General features: G+C 40.2%; 1 long non-coding RNA gene across 1 annotated transcript; it reads left to right on the forward strand.

The window, feature by feature from the left end:
* The first annotated feature begins 4,904 nt into the window (after window positions 1-4,904).
* On the forward strand, window positions 4,905-6,277 carry LOC105354272 (uncharacterized). The gene is made up of 3 exons (XR_002290338.3): window positions 4,905-5,058; window positions 5,824-6,007; window positions 6,088-6,277. It is a non-coding gene; the product is annotated as an uncharacterized LOC105354272 (long non-coding RNA).
* Window positions 6,278-10,265: the final 3,988 nt, after the last annotated feature.

Genomic DNA, 10,265 nt, shown 5'->3' on the forward strand with positions numbered 1-10,265 from the left:
TCAATAAAGATTATACTTCTTTTCATCCACATGCATGACGGGGTTTAATAAGAATAAAGCATTTCATTTATTTTCACAGGGAAAAAGCTTAAAGTAGGAAAAAGTTATCATTTTTATATAAACCCGTTATCATCATCATGTCATGAACAACCAAGGATTGTGGAAATATTTTAAGAATGTGAATTTTATATGAATAGATTTGTATTTTCTGGAGCTGCTAGCTGTGAGACTTAACAGACAAACAGGTGGAAAAAGACGCTGGTTTCAGTTCTGAGTGGTTTCTAGTTTCAAAATTTCAATGTCCTCACACAAACAAAGAGCAAGTGCATTTCATTCAAGAAACTATGGTTACAAATAAAAGCCTAAAGTGAAATTGTCTGAACTTTCAATGACGCAGGGAGCAAACATAGTTTCTATAATTCCTTAGCTCACTTTATTGTAAACAAACATAAATTTGTTTGCACATTTCAAAAAATTTCCACATCATTTTTTATGTCAAACTTTTACTCATTAGACGAGTTTCTATTTCTTCAAAAACAGAAATAACGCTTGTACAGATTAAATCACTCAGATTAGTCGCTGCTCAGAGTGAGATGTCATTTTCCTGCAACATTATTGAAGGCATAAATATCAGTGAAATCTTTTAGTTTTTCTGCTGAGACAAAAACGCCCCTGCATAATGACAAAAATGTCCTTTAGTACAGAAGCAGACACCACAAAAAATGAGATTTCCAAACCAAAGTGATCCTCTATGTGTAAGGAGGACACAATTTTGGAGAAAAATGAGAGGCATGCTGTGTACAGCCTTCAGCATAGAGCTTGTTCTTGTATTTGATGATAAAAACGGCACTGGTGGGATTAAACTAATATGGAAAACAAGGAAAATTGAAACAAATGTAGATGGTATTCATTTTCTTAAGTATATTTAAAACAATAAAAGCTGTAAAATACAGTTTTAAAACATTATTGTATGATGGAATATTTAGAAAAAAGAATATGAGGAGAAAAAAAGTTGAAATTTTACAAGAATAAATTAGTAAAACTGTTAGACAAATTCTACTTTTTGGAAAATAAAGATGTAAGCTTCGTTACATGCTGAGTGATGCAGCCATTTATGGTGGTGCCATAAGGCAATGGTTTATCATAGGAATAGGAACCTATCCCCTGGGGGGGTGGGGGGGTGAACTGCAGACACAACCGTGCTCGGGGACCATTAGGTGGTTTTACCCCCCAATCCAACCCCTTTGCCATACTGCACACGGCATTAACGGCGTTCCTGCCGGAAATCCACTCCTTGTGGGTCAGGAATCTTTTTTCTGAAGATGCCCATTGTCTTTAAATTCTGTTTAATGTCCTCATACTTACAATAATTCACCGTTAACTCACTAAAATACTTTTTATTTCCATATTTGATAAACCTATGCTGAAGTAATTGCTTTCAATCTCTCATACTGAAATACGGTGCTGCTTCTTTTGTTGTTGTTGTTTATATTTTTCTTAGTGAACAACCTTTTTGCCTCATAAATGTATGACTTTAATCTTGTCAAATTATAACTCATGAAATTATTACCATAAAATATTGACTCTTTTACCCATAATTCTCCAAATTCATTGTGGTAAAATTATGACTTTATTCTCATTTCTTAATTTTTTTTTTTCTTTCATGGTGGCCCCTAACACTCCATCATATTATTGTTAATCTAAATCTGAATTTACCTAAGCCGTTACGGCCTTTCATATACTAATATATCATACTCTGTAAAGGGACAAACACAAATCACAAGAGCCCCCTGTGCTTTTATGCTTGGGACCCCCGGTGCAGCGCCCCTGTCTGCACCAAAGCTTTCAGTTTCTCAGCCATTGTGTGACAGGAAGCTCTTCCCTCCCCCTCAGCCCTCCTTCAGCTGGGGGTGGGCGTGCTGTGGGAGCGCAGAGCGTACAGATGTTCCTCAACGAAATGCTGTGCCCACATCCGCTCAGAGACGAGCCTTGTGTAGCCTGCAGCAGACAGAGTCCTCAGACAAACTGCGCAACAGAAACACGGCAGTGCGCCCTCTGCGCCACCAGAGACGCACGGCGCAGTCTGGAGAGACCCAGTAATGGCACAAGACGCATTAAGTAGCACCAAAGAAGTGACTGACTCATTTGAAATTTAGGAAATGGCTGTCATTAACAGGTGCCACGCATAACTGGGGGCTTTTAACACATAATTGAACACTTATATACAGAAATATACCTGCCGAGTGAACAGTCTGATTCTCTCCTGTGAAACCTAAAGTTGCCCCAAAGTAAGCAGCTTTTGATACCGTTTTATTATCAGCACTCTGACACATCCAGAGGCTGTGAAAGCCCCCTAATAACAGTCTGTCTGGGAGCAAATGCTGCGCGTTTTTCAATGAACTGCGCTCTGTCATTAGTCCGCTCCAATTACCAAGAAAATCACCAGAAGACTTGTTAATCTGTCAGACTCCAACCTGCTCCACTTTTAATGTACTTTTAATGTACTTATAATGCTTTTAATGATATCAAAACCACACAAAAAGCAGCAAAGTGCTTGATATTTCACTTTCTAATTCCGTATTAAGAAAATACCACGGAGGCCGTCAGCTCTAATGGGACACGCGTGTCTGTCCACTGGAGACAGCCGTCACTAGGCTCAGACCAACGCATCTTTTTTGCTTCGTCCCAAATGAACACGGTGTACCGAAAGAGTACGCCGCGTCTTCCTCCGCCGCTGCATCCCCTCCGAAGCGCGCCCTCACTTGTTCCAACAAGAAAGGGCGAAACCAGCTGTTTTTCGCCTCCAGTCCGACATGGAGTCCCGCGAACTCGCGCGCGCCGGCCAAAACACGCTCAAAACACGCACAAAACAGCACGCAGCTTCAACCGAAGCGTCCCGGTGACTCACCGGCGTGTCTGTGGCCCGGTCCGGCGCAGCACCGTGGAGGTGAGGGCAGTAAATGGGCTTTAAAAATCAGTGCGTAAGAGTTGTTTACAAAGTTTGATAGTGAACTCCGATTGGTCTGAGGCTTTGGGCGACGCCCCAAACGTCGGTCACCGGGCTGAGTGTCAAACGCGGTTTCCTGGACGTGCCCCCTTCGTGCAGACTCGGAACTATGACTGTTCAGTTGTGGAATGTAACGTGCGAAATGTTTGCAGAGTTTTTTCTCGGCCGTTTCTGAACAGATCAGCTGCTGCATCAGACGCATGCAGCTCAGGGGAGAACAGAGGAAACCAGGAGGAAAACAACCTTTTTCTCCTTTTCTGTTTGAAGGATTTCAACGGATATCTGAGGATTATTTTAGATTTTTTTGTCCTGTATTTTCTACTTAACTGACTTTTCACAGATTAACATTAAACTCCAAACTTTCATTCAAAAAGAAACACATTAAAAACACAAGTTAGAGCATCAAATTTACATCTGAGTTTCAAACCAAACCACTCAGATTTGAAAAGCATTTGATGATTTCATGTACAGTTAGGTTGTAAACTATAAAACCAGCATCCACAACCTATAAATACCCACATAAAACGTAAACAATTTAGCACTTCATATCGTTGTTTTTTTTAACAAAAAACGTTGCAAGTAATAACAGAGAATGTCATCCACATTGCTGCAACACAACAACAAAAAGTCAAATATAACATTTTGAAGGTTTTCAAGTAAAATCATTTTTGCACATCTACTAAAACAAGAATTACAACCAAAATGATGCATTTGCTCTCTGGTGCTGAAATATGGAAGGTGTTCACATAGATTTCCTTAACAAAATCCATCATTTGAAGATATTTAAAAAGCTTTGAAGACACACAGAGGAAAATTGTGTTTTTTTCATTTGAAAGATCTTGTAACATTTTTCTGACGGAGAGGGCCTTAAGGTCAAAACACTGACTATTAAAATGTTTAAGTACTTCTTTTTTTACCCGTGGATGGTCACAAACAAACTATTCATAATGAAACATTTACTGTAAATACCAATTTTATACCCACACTCTTAATGAGTGTCTACAAAAACATTTTGAAGATCTTTGAAACTGAGTCAGCTCTCTCTCAGCCCATTTTACCTGAGAGCAGCACACCTTTCTCAGGGTTATCAAACAGACTATATCTGAGGAAAAAAATCCTAAAATTGAGTGCTACTACCCTGCTGCATTTTTAGGAAACCTTCAGTGCAAGACCTTGAAATTCATCACATCTTGGCACGAGAGTTCAGATATTCTGGAAACAGCTCAGATGAGAAGATTTGGAAAAAAAGCTTGAGGAGAAAACAGATTCCTTCACAGAGCTGTTGCACCGTTCAAAATAGAGATGACACACCCGTCTTACACGCCAAGGTGTTTAAATGTCCTTGGGCAAGACACTGAACTTCATTGGAAGGTTGGTGCCAGTGTTTGGCAGTGGAGCCGTCATCAGTGTAAGAATGGGTGAATGGGTCTGTGACTTCAAAGGGCTTTGGGCCTTAGAAGAAAGATAGAAAAGTGCTACACAAGTTTACACCATTTACCATTTCTATGTGCTGGTGTAAGTGTGTGTTAAAGGTCAGATACTAGCATCTAAGTTTGTCATTTTTGGAACAATAGAGACACAATTATGTTGTGTTTTTCAGACTCTTTTTAGGGATAATGATGATAGACGATGTCATCCGTCTCCAGCTCTTGGGGCTTTTCCCCCCCAGCTAGGTGGTTGGCTTGGGGCAATCATGTCCTTTGATTGCACTGCTCTGAAGGCCATCTGGCAGCGTGCGGTGAAGCAGGTGGACAGCAGTATGCTATCCTGGATTGCTTTCTATTTAATTGGCAGATAGTGCAGATTTTCCTTCTCTAGAGCATTGTGTTGGAGATGCTGCAAACAGATCAGAGGACGACAAAGTCGCACGTTCACCTTTCATAGAGTCTCCCCACAGCAGGCTTCAGACACACCTCAAGCTCATGTCATCGGCAGAAGTTTCTTTGACAGCTCTTTTGTTGGAGGACGTGCCAGAAGGACCAAAGAGAGGGGAGACGGTTCATCTGCAACAGGCAATTAGAGCTGCTGGAAAATTGGTGTTAGCTCACTAAGTGAGTGTGACTTCACTCTAACACATACGATCCCACAGAGGTTCATTCGCCACACAGAGTGAAAAAACACAGGTGGAAAATAAGCTAATGAAACAAAGTTAAAGAACAGTTCAATCATTTCTGCAGTGGGCCGGAAGAAACATCTTAATCTGAGAAGATGTGACACTTATTAAGTCACATGATTATACATTATTCACAGATTTGACTAAAAGTTGATATGAGCCACTGTGTTTCAAAATAAAATAAACAATTAGCATCAAATTACTCAAAAAAGGGAAATTTCTTGTTTTTTATTTAATTTTTTGGGTAAAGAATTCATTATTTTAAGAAAGAAAGTTTCACATTTGTTCAATTCAAATGATGGAAATGTTTTTTTCCGAATCAAATCTAACTGCTTTTGAATCAAAACTTTCTAAAATTAAAATCAAATCAATTGAGAACTGAATCAAAATCAAAATAATTGTCCATTTTGGTAGGGATTCCCATCCTTGAAGGAACTATAGAAGGATGTGATGACAATGACTTTAACCTTTTACCTCATTAAAGATCCACTTTGGTCAAAATTGTGTTTTACATGTGCTTGTGGGGTTCTTCTGATTTCTTCTCATATTGTTGTGAATCAGCAGCAGAGGCAAAAATTGCTTTTTGAGAACGAGCTTTGGGCGGGCCACACGCTCCCGATACTCTGCTCCTTTCTGACTTGCAGACGACTAAATCGATGTACGTCTTGGGCCAAATCCGTATCACTTCCCTCCTTCCCTACAGCCTTTCCCCACCCGTTTATTCCGTCAATCGGAGAGATGTGTCATGGTGCCTCTGTCAGACTCCTCCCCCTCCTGCAGCTGCTCCTCTCCTATCTACCACCGGCTGTCGTCACTCATCTCATCACCCTCTCAGCTCCAAAGGAAACCCAGCTCCACCATTTGACGCCAGTTCGTTGCCCACTATGGTGACTAGTCTTATTTGTCTAGTTCTAAGATACTTTGTCTTGCATCAAGTTCTGGCTCTAATTCTATTCTCCTAACTCAGGAATTCTTCCCCACGAGTCACGTCAGTGTGGACCTACTACCTTACAGTCTTGAAGAACCGGAAGACCACTTGGATTATGCCGACCGCGTTTGTACCTCCAGCCACACCACAAGCCCTTCGCTGCTCCGGACCTCGCCACACCAAAATCATAACCATTTCTGGAGAAATAATAAATCATTCTTACCTGCAATTACCTGTCCTCATTCTGGGTTCCAGCACCTGGGTTCGCCTCGCTCGGAAATCATGACTAGATGAGGAAAAAACCGTGTCTTTCAATTTGGACGTTACCACCCCTTGATGGTGTGTCATCAATAGTCACTGGTGAGGTATGTTAGCGCGAAGCCGCCAGAGTTTGGAAAATGCAGAACATTACTTTTATAACTTTAAAATGTCATGCAACAACGCAATACCTAGGTTTAAGTGTAAACTTCTGTGCTCCAGAGCACACCCTTGTGAAAAAAATGTGTTTGTCCTCTGCATAACAACGCAGATCCCCCGACTGGTGAAGGGATAGCCCGTTCTAAGTGTCTACATGGCTCCTCTTTAAAAAAAACACTTTCAGACACCACTACAGCTTCAAATGCAATAGGAAGTAGTCAGAGGGGTAGGAACTCCACCATGCTTTTCCTCGCTGGAGTTGGCATCTGGCTCAAAACTGTGTGGCTGGATAACTCCAATATTGCTTGCCATCTTTGTTGCACCATCATGTTAGGTTGGGGCTGTGAAGGGCTGTAAGCTAGCGGGAGAGTGTAGGCAGAGAGCTCTCAGTAACAGAGAAGGGAATGGATGGCGTGGGGTTTGTTTTGCTCCAACAGTCCTGCCCACACCTCAGACGTGACTTTCTAATGAACTCCTGCTGCTCTGCAGAACTTATGTCCTCGAAAACGACAGAGTTTTTTTTCATTTGAGTTCAAATCTACATCGTTATGATTAAAAGACCAGTGGGAAGGTTTCTATAATAGATCAACAGATGATAATAATGGGATTTTAAGAGAAAAATCTACAGACATGAGGAACAGTTTGGAGACTTTTTGAAACCTTGTCCTTGACAAACATTAATGTCCATTTAGTTGAATCTTAACGAACTGTGTTAATAAACTAGCTCTTCCTCTAATTAAATGTTGAACTGATAACATGAAATTGACCTTTAAGAGAAACGAACATCCTAAAAAATTATTCATTTGTAACATGATTCATTTTCTAATTTGGCACGATAACCTAATGAAAAGTAATTCTTTTCAGTAATTTGCATCAAAATTAAATCCCCCGCCCTCATCTGCTCCATTAATGTTTATGCTGCCTTTTCTCATTAAAACATGAATAACTGTCTTCATTTTTATGACAATTTCAGCACAGCGGCTGCATTGCAGCGCATTATCTAGTGGCAGAAAAAGAAAACATCAGACATTGTAAGACAGAAAAAGTTTACTAATGAGTTCCAAAATCCTAAAACAAAATCAGAATAAAAGGCATCGAGACAGGTAATTTTTTTATTGTTTGATTGGATTTCTTTCAAATATAGAAATTGATTTCCAGACTGTACTTGTATGCAAATGGTTTAAAAAATAAGACGTGAAAAAAACAAACAAACTTGTCAGCTGTGAATTGTTCTATTGTTTGTTTGTTTGTTTGTTTCTTCATGGATTTGCTGAATTACACTGCAGAAATGCATACAGGCTTCCAGAAGCTAAGACTGAGCAGAAGCGATTCATTAAAGGAGCAGAATTATAGAGAAGACATTCTTTTTCTTTAAACAACTGTAGAAAACATTGTGAAGTGAGGATATGGTGGTTTCAATGTGTTTTGTGGTTCAGGTCATTCACCTGAAAATTCTCACCAAGTTATACATTAAAGGTGACGCTCTTAGCATCATTTAAGTGTAAATTTCATATTTTTTGTGTTTCCTGAAAGGAGGATGTCTCTGTATTTGGACTAAACTCATGATCTGAATTTAAAATTATGCTAAAAAAAAAAGAAATAAAAATAGAAAAGACAAACATTCAAAGGAGAAGCACAGATTTTTCACTTGTACATCATTATGTCGAGATGCAAGTGATTTACGGTATTTGTACAAAAATGTGTTTTTAATTCAATAAGGTAACGTTCCTGCACTGAAGGCTACATTTAAGTAAAGTGTAAGGCGCACGTGTCAAACTCAGGCCAAATTTGGTACAGGGACAGCGCATATTAATGAACATTTCTGTCAATATGCCAGAGTTAGCCAAAGGGCTTTTTTCACCTGCTGTCCCTAGGTAGATGTTAAAATCACCCTAAAAGATAAAAAAATACATATTTACATAATATTGTGTACATGTATTAAACCATACATTCATTAAAATTAGCAGTTAACCTAAAAGTAAATTGGCGATAAAAAAATCCAAAATCAGACAAATGCACGAACACATACCCCTGTGCTATCCTGGGCACTTTAACGTTGGGATTGGGGTCATCTAGACCCACTAGACAGTGCGCTGAACCTTTTTTCTTCAATGATATGTGATCTTCACTGGTGTCCATGGATCACATGAAATTCTCTTCACCTTTATCCACCTTTGTCATGGTAGGGAGAACACGTCAATGTGAGGAGCGGGTCATCTAGACCACATAGGCTAGCACAAGGGTTACACACATACAAGACAAGATGGTAGCGGAGATCAGTGATTGGAGGTTTACTTAGTGTTGACAGCTCTGATGGGCCACTTCTTTAACTGTGTCTTAAATTAATTGTATGTGTTTTTCTAATGTAATTCTCGATTTCAGGAAACAATATTTCATCTTCTCTCGTTTAGATTTTTAGGACAATTTCTGTCTTAGCAACTGTGGAGGATGCTAATTAGAGTGTTTGCCACCTAACCCCACTCAGCTGCTTGAAAGGTGTTGATGGCTTTATGTTTGTGGCTCACGTTGGGATGCCGAGCAAGTGCTAGCAGGCTAATTAGCACAGTGCCAAGTGCTTAATCCCCATTGAAGTCGTTAGTCTGTGAAACAAACTGTAGTGCTCAGATTGAAGGTAATTAAGAGCGATCCCTGACACGCAGGCTGAGTGTTATTCCTCCAAGCTCAGCTCCAGTGTCAAAGCAAGTCTCCAGCTTCCCATCCTGAGGTTCAGAAGGGTTTACTAATGTCCGCGAATGTTTGTTCATATGTTCACGCTGCACAGAAGACACGATGAGATGAGCGCTGTGACTTCACAGCAGAGCTGCAGATAGTTTTTAATGAGCAGCACGTTACCCAACACCCCTTTGCAATCAAAATGCATTCAGTCTGATCCTTCATTTCCCTTACCCAACGCAGTCTTGCACAGCATTATACACCTTTGTGAGTCTATACCCGGGCATGAATCTTCCTGCCAGTGAATGTAAGAGTGCATGATTGTTTGTCTCTGTGTGACCCTGTGGTAGATTGACAGCCTGTCCAGGATGTATCCAGCCTCTCGCCGGATGACAGCTGGGATAGACTGCAGCCCCTTTGTGACCCTGAACAGGATGAAAAGAGGGTAGAAAATGAATGGATGGATTTCACAGCTATAGGCCTTGGCAGGTGGATCGGCATTCTAGAGTATCACGTGTCTTAAGATGCCCACAACAAATTTATGATTGCAGGTTGTGATCGTAAGGCTCAGCTTTAACACAGAAAGCCTGTTTTTGTGCAAAACACAGCTGGGATAGACAATTTAAGGACCCACTCCAATGGAAATTGTGTTTTTGCTGTTTTTAACATGTTCTTGTGATATTTTCTCATGATGGAAGACATTATCAAAAAGTTTTTTGCCCATTATTGCATTTCTAAATATTTTTCTGTGTACAAATTGTTGTGAATCAGGAGCAGACAGAAACACCTGTAGCTGCTACAGTCAGCAGGCCACAAGCTCCCTGCTCTGCTCCATTCTGATGCATCAATTTGCAGACAAATAGATCCATATACGTCTTTGTTTTCCTCGTCTGAGCTGACATCTGGATCAAAACTGTACATCTGGATAGCTCCAATATTGTCCGTCCAACCCTGCAGAAACTATGACCTTTTTGATTTCGGCAAAAATTGGCATGATCATAATCAAAAGATCACTGGGAATGCTATTTTACTGAGTATTATGTTTAAAAAAAGTTGGTTTATCCCACAGCAAACTCACCTATGATGGTTAGTTTGAGCAAATGTTTGGAGTTGTCCTGTTATCTTTA

This window comes from Oryzias latipes, chromosome 6 (genome assembly GCF_053564925.1).
Source record: "Oryzias latipes strain Hd-rR chromosome 6, Olatipes_Hd-rR_3.1".
Taxonomy (NCBI): Eukaryota; Metazoa; Chordata; class Actinopteri; order Beloniformes; family Adrianichthyidae; genus Oryzias; species Oryzias latipes.